The sequence below is a fragment of the Mobula birostris genome, chromosome 4, assembly GCF_030028105.1.
Source record: "Mobula birostris isolate sMobBir1 chromosome 4, sMobBir1.hap1, whole genome shotgun sequence".
Taxonomy (NCBI): domain Eukaryota; kingdom Metazoa; phylum Chordata; class Chondrichthyes; order Myliobatiformes; family Myliobatidae; genus Mobula; species Mobula birostris.
In genome coordinates this window covers 179,620,999-179,627,728 of record NC_092373.1, presented here as the reverse complement: position 1 = coordinate 179,627,728, position 6,730 = coordinate 179,620,999, and the positions used below count along the sequence as shown (strand labels likewise).

General features: G+C 44.8%; 1 long non-coding RNA gene across 2 annotated transcripts; it reads left to right on the top strand.

Annotated features, from left to right (window-relative positions):
* Positions 1–502: 502 nt before the first annotated feature.
* Positions 503–6,006, top strand: LOC140196085 (uncharacterized). 2 transcript variants are annotated; one of them, XR_011885612.1, is made up of 3 exons: positions 503–712; positions 4,522–4,752; positions 5,079–6,006. It is a non-coding gene; the product is annotated as an uncharacterized lncRNA (long non-coding RNA). The 2 variants fall into 2 exon arrangements; XR_011885611.1 differs by having other exon boundaries at positions 503–880.
* Positions 6,007–6,730: the final 724 nt, after the last annotated feature.

The window sequence follows — 6,730 nt, the reverse complement described above, 5'->3', positions numbered from 1 at the left end:
ACGCATACATTGTATTTTCTATATTTACTATATATGTATTACAGTATTTACTCAACAGTATTTCAGTATTTACTCGAATGCACACATTAAATTTTCTATATTTACTATGTAACAACTGCTAGCTGAATAGAGGGTATTCACTATGTAGCCATGACTTTTGACCTAATCACTATTAATTCATGAAGAGAACTAGAATGAAACCAAGTAGGAAGATAACGGTGGCGAGTAAGGTAATGAAATATGTGGTAGTATGTCACAACAAGACTAATTAAGAAATAACTGTGGTTAGGGATGAGGGGACACCTGGTCTAAAATGTAAACTAGGACATAATTAAATTGGGGAGTAAAACAATAGTGGAAAGTCAAGAGCGGATATATTGATGATATGTAATCACAGGCCGACTGGATATGATAATGTAGCTAAGATAGGAAATTGCTATAAAAAATGTTGTATACAAGCCTCGAGGGGCAGTCAGCAACTACCTTTCTGATTGTCTCAGCTTTGATTTGCAAATTAAAGTTTAAACCTTCTTGCAGGATTTTCTGCGTCTCCTTGTCGTTTGTGAGAAACGAGAAACCACGACAAAATTGGCGTCACGAACAGGATCGGATAGAGACCCGCGAGGAAGGGAACGGCAGATTGGGACGCTTCCCGGTCCCTCGGGGACCCTCACGGGGCTAACAGAATTAAGGGTGCACCCGAAGTAAAAAGGTGAGCGCTTTTTGCGATAATTCGGACTAAGAATTCTGTTGGTATTGGGGGGTCTCGGGGACTCAGAAGTGTGCAGCAACTGCCGAAGGGTCTCTCCGATCCAAAGAATCTGGCAGAATTGGGGATAAAAGGAGGCTCAGAGGATTAATCAAGAGCACGGCCGTGGGGGTAAGTACGAATAAAGTAACAACAAGTTAAGTAAGAAAATTCCACGTGGTGTTGGTAAGTCCCTGTGGATACCGCTTCGCACGAAACGAAGGGTTGAACAGGCAGGGAAGGAGAATTAAAAATCCTCGTGAATACCGCCTTAAGAAGTATAAGGGGCTGCATAGGCGAGGTGTAAAAGGAAAAGGTTCTGTGGATACCGCCCTAAGTAGGGGTCTGCACGGGCAGAACGTAATAAGAGATAAAGATAGTTTAATAGATAGCTAGGCATAGAAATAGTTAGAAAAATAGTACTAATTAAATAGGCAAGTAGTGAGATTCTAAAAATACCATAATAGAAAAAGGAAAAAGGGAACAAGAAATGGAAGTGTTAAAACTCTTTAGGATGGAGGGAGAAAGGTTAAGAAAGACGGGAGGTATATTAATAGTAAGTAAAAAAGACACCGAGAAACGAAACGAGCAGTCTGATAAAGAGAAGGAGAAGCATAACAGGGAGCTGGCTCCGGCTCTATACCCAGACCTGAAAGACATAGAAAAACCTCCTCCCTATTATGAGAAAGAAACCCTTAAGCAGTGTCCGATGATAACAGGAAGAGTGGATCTAAATGGAGAAATTAAAGTCCGAGATACCGAGGAGGAAAGAAAGAATCACGAAAAGGAGCAGGAGGAACTACGGAGAGTAATAGAAGAAGACAGGGCAAAGATAGAACAGGAGAAAAGGGAAATAGTAGAAGAGATCAAAGGGTTACAGGAATTAAAAGCGAAAAGGGATGAAGAGAAATCTTTGTTATATGGGCACGGAACTGAACAGGCCAGAGCAGAAGGAGACTTGTCGGGAGAGCAAGAGTTAAGTAGCGAAGGAGAGGGTACGAGAGAATGTAGGCAGAGGATAGAAGACAGGAGCCTTGAAGGGGAAAAAGAGAGAGTGAAAAGGCAGATATTAGAAACAGAGGGAGAGATTAGGGAATTACAGCGCAGACTGAATTTCCAACGAGAGTTTGAGGATTTCGCATGGGCCAAAGCAAATGCTAGCTCAAGGCAGAAAGGAAGAACTCCACGAGGCGGCCAAGGGAGAAAGAAAACCCCGGAAAGAATCATGTGGCAGCCAGTGAAAACGTGCTCAGAAACAGATGGGGAGTCAGGCGAGGAGGAGAGTCAGGAGATGTGGGAAAGGAAAGGGAGAATGATGCCGTTGTTAGTAAAAGGATTGGGACAAGTACAGTATATTCCTTGGGGATCCCAGGACCTGGAAGGGCTGAAAAGCACCCTGCCCAGCCTACATGAGGGTGCAGGGAAGTGGATTAGGGCCTTTGAAGAAGAAACCACGGGACGAATGTTGGCTATGGGAGATTTAAAGGCGCTGCTGATAAGGCTGATGGGAACCTCCAAACTACAAGAGTTGATGGAAGCGACTGGTATACAGAATGCGGACAGCACACTGATTGACGGGGCCAGATTTGACACAGTGAGGCAGAGGGTATGGGGGGCCCTCAGGGAGCTCTATCCACCCAAAATGGACCCCAAAGCCATGAAAGGGGATCCACTGGGAGACACTGAAAATCCAGCAGCCTATATAGAAAATCTGTTGAAAAGGTGGAGACCGGAAACTGAACAAGAGGTGGAAGGCAACCCACTTATGACCTGGATGTTCCGAAATGCTGTTTTGGATGTGATGCCTTCCCAAGTTAAGTCTAAACTTGAGGAAGTGCTTGGACTGATGTCAATGACCCCACAGGAATTCAGGGACCACGTAGTCCATGCGGTCGAAAAATATCGAAAAGACAAATGAAAGTTGACCGAGCAGCAAGAAGAAGTGCAAAGAAAGCTGATACAAATGCAGCTTGAAGAACTTAAAAAGAAGGAAAAAGAAAAAGGCAAGAAGATGCTGCCAGCAATGACCGACTTGAGCACAGCCGTTGAAATGAATGAAATGCCATTATATGGAGGGACCGGTCGTGCCGTAAGACAGAGCCCAGAAAACCCCATGCCAATAATAAACGTCTTTGGGGGTGCTTTTCCACAAATGCCCTATCAGGGACAGGATAAATTTAAACAGCAGCCCAGACAGGACTGGAAATCCCAAGGAAGGGGGCAGAGAGGTTATGGGCAGGAAGGACCAGTAAGGAAACAGGGGGGAAGAGAGATACAGAGACTGTGCTGGGGATGTAACCAGCCAGGACACATGAGAAGGGACTGCCCACTTAAGCCATGGGCCGTCACATTCCAGCGGGAACCAATGAGATGAGAACCACAGTCTAGCCAAGGACCAGACTCCGCAGGGCCGAATGGGCCCGTGAACCCCTATGCAAGACATTAGGGGTGCCCAGAGAACCCGGGTGGGAAGGGACATTACCCAGTGATAACAAGGGAGGCAGAGGAGGAACCCATTGTTCAGGTTGTGTTAGAAGGGCAGCTGACACCAATGATGATAGATACTGGAGCCACTTATACTTGCATACAGCCGCAGTATGCCCTTCACCTTCTCATGTTAGGAAAATTTATTAAGACTGTAGGGTTCTCAGGAAAAACACAGTTGACACAATGTACAGCTCCAGTGAGATTAGGGATGGGCAGCAAAGGAATAGTTTTGTTCGATATTAGTGTCCAAAGGAAACGATGCAGTAACAAAGGGAAATCAAGCTGCAGATGAAGCAGCCAGGAAAGCGTCTGGGTGTACATCCGCTGTTATTGCACCCCAGGTAAGTCTAGAGCCGGAACCTATGGTAGAGGACCTAATTGAAATACAGGGAAAGGCAACTCTGGCAGAACAAACACTGTGGAGACAAAGGGGGGCCAAGCAGAACTCAGAAGGCCTATGGACCACAGAAGATGGCCCACTGGTAGCTCCCACCCCTTTACTGACTATCCTGATCTCAGAAGCACATGGGATGGATCATTGTGCAAGGGGGGAAGTAATAAGGAAAATAAAAAAGGATGGATTTTGGTCGCCTTATTTACAGGTTTCAGTAGACCATGTGTTGTCACAGTGCGAGGTATGTGTGCAGAATAATAATCGGAAAGGAACTACAACCCCAATAGGTCATATACCCGTACCTGAAGGGCCATTTAAACACCTAGTGATTGACTATGTAGACATGATAAAAACAGTAAGAGGGAAAAGATACATGTTGATGGTAATCAACAGATTCAGCAGATGGGTAGAGGCAATACCCTCGAAAGATCAAGGGGCAGGAACAGTGGTGAAATTCCTGACAAACAAAGTGATCCCAAGGTTTGGGATACCGTCAGAAATTAGCTCAGACAATGGTTCAGCTTTCATTCAAAAAGTGGTCAAGTTAATACTGCAAGCACTGAGAATAAAGCAAAGATTTGGATGTGTGTATCACCCTCAGTCGCAGGCTATGGTGGAAAGAATTAACGGGACCTTAAAGGCCAAAATAAACAAAATCTGTGCAGATACTAAACTCAACTGGGTCGATACACTACCATTAGCATTAATGAGTTACCGCATGCAGACTAATCGGATGACGTGTCTAACACTGCATGAAATGCTAATCGGAAGGCCCATGCCAGTGCCCCAGTGGAGAGGACCATATAAAGGGCCTAGTTTGGAACAATTGGAATTGGAATTAAAACAATACATGCGGCAATTAACTATGATACATAAGTCTATTTATGTACAGGCAAAATAGAAAGAGCCAGAGATCGATCAAGGGGAAGGACCAATCCAGCCAGGCGATCAGGACTACGTCTGTGCATTTCGAAGAAAGTGGAACGAACCCAGAAGGGAAGGGCCCTTTACAGTAACCAAAGCATCACCCACCGCAGTACAAGTGGAAGGACGCTCCACCTGGTATCATCTCAATCACTGCACTAGAGCAATCCCGCAGGTACAGTCAGGTGTGCCAACCGAGGTAAGTGGTGAAGAGGAACAAGCAGACAGGTACTAGACTGGCTATTGGCAGAGAAAGGAGGAGTTTGTGTAATGTTTGGGGAACAATGCTGTACTTTTATACCAAATAACACTAGTCCGGAGGGATCGTTTACCAGAGCAATGAATAAACTGAAAAATCTAAGAAAGGAACTTAAACAAAATGCAGGGTTTGGACACCAGTTCTTTGACTGGTTAAATAGTAAACTAGGAGGATGGGGAGCATGGCTGACCAAGATTGCAGTAACCAATGGTATCGTATTGCTAAGCTGTGCAGTCATTCTGTGCTGTTTTCTTCCATGCCTCAAGTCGCTTGTAGTGCGTGCTGCAAGGAAACGGTTTCCGATGCTCCTGGAAATTGTTGGGTCGAGCCCTGTGGAGAAGGAGGCACCGATGATGTATTCGTACAGTTTACAAGACACACAAGACGAACAGGAGAGAGATGAAATATGTGGGGATTAGGCTGTGAAGGCTCCTGAGTCTTTTTCCCTGTCACAGATACGAAGGGACGGGTTTTTGGCTCAGCGGCCTAGGGAGGTAGGGAGAGAACACTGCGAGTCTTAAGTGCAGGAAACTATAGTTTAACCCAAATTTGGGAGTAAATGCGTGGCTTTATTTGAGCTTTTGTGCATAGACTCTCAGTCCTCTCTCTGTCTGTATGAGACCCTGTGGGTCTCAAAGGGAAGATTATATTGGAAAATGTAAACGCATACATTGTATTTTCTATATTTACTATATATGTATTACAGTATTTACTCAACAGTATTTCAGTATTTACTCGAATGCACACATTAAATTTTCTATATTTACTATGTAACCACTGCTAGCTGAATAGAGGGTATTCACTATGTAGCCATGACTTTTGACCTAATCACTATTAATTCATGAAGAGAACTAGAATGAAACCAAGTAGGAAGATAACGGTGGCGAGTAAGGTAATGAAATATGTGGTAGTATGTCACAACAAGACTAATTAAGAAATAACTGTGGTTAGGGATGAGGGGACACCTGGTCTAAAATGTAAACTAGGACATAATTAAATTGGGGAGTAAAACAATAGTGGAAAGTCAAGAGCGGATATATTGATGATATGTAATCACAGGCCGACTGGATATGGTAATGTAGCTAAGATAGGAAATTGCTATAAAAAATGCTGTATACAAGCCTCGAGGGGCAGTCAGCAACTACCTTTCTGATTGTCTCAGCTTTGATTTGCAAATTAAAGTTTAAACCTTCTTGAAGGATTTTCTGCGTTTCCTTGTCGTTTGTGAGAAACGAGAAACCACGACAATAGCCAGCGCCTCTTCCCCAGGGCACAAGAAGATATGGCTTTAAGGTAAGGAGTGAGAAGTTCAAGGGGGATATTAGAGGAAGGTTTTTTACTCGGAGAGTGGTTGGTGCGTGGAATGCACTGCCTGAGTCAGTGGTGGAGGCAGATACACCTGTGAAATTTAAGAGTCTACTAGACAGGTATATGGAGGAATTTAAGCTGGGGGCTTATATGGGAGGCAGGGTTTGAGGGTTGGCACAACATTGTGGGCCGAAGGGCCTGTACTGTGCTGTACTATTCTATGTTCTATGTTCACTAAACTTTGATGAACATTTTGAAGTCATAACCTTGCATGGGAAACAGAATAGGCTTCCTTTGCTTTCTGAATCTGGGTCACATTAAACTGTTGAGTCGCACATCCCCTGTCGCAGGGTCACAGTGGTGACGCGCTCACCGTGGTGGCGCACCCTCCAACGGTGTAACAGCGCATGCTGCAGCGGCTTGGGAGTGTGGGAGATAGCACAAAGGTCACCACGACACAGCAAGGAGCCAACACACGCCTGCACACACATACCATGCAGCATGCAGCTCCCCCGACATGAAAACAACAGCGTTGTCAGATCGTCATGAGAATACAGTGAGATGCCAATTTCACCAGAATGCAGCTTGCAAGCATTTAGTGCGGGGCCCG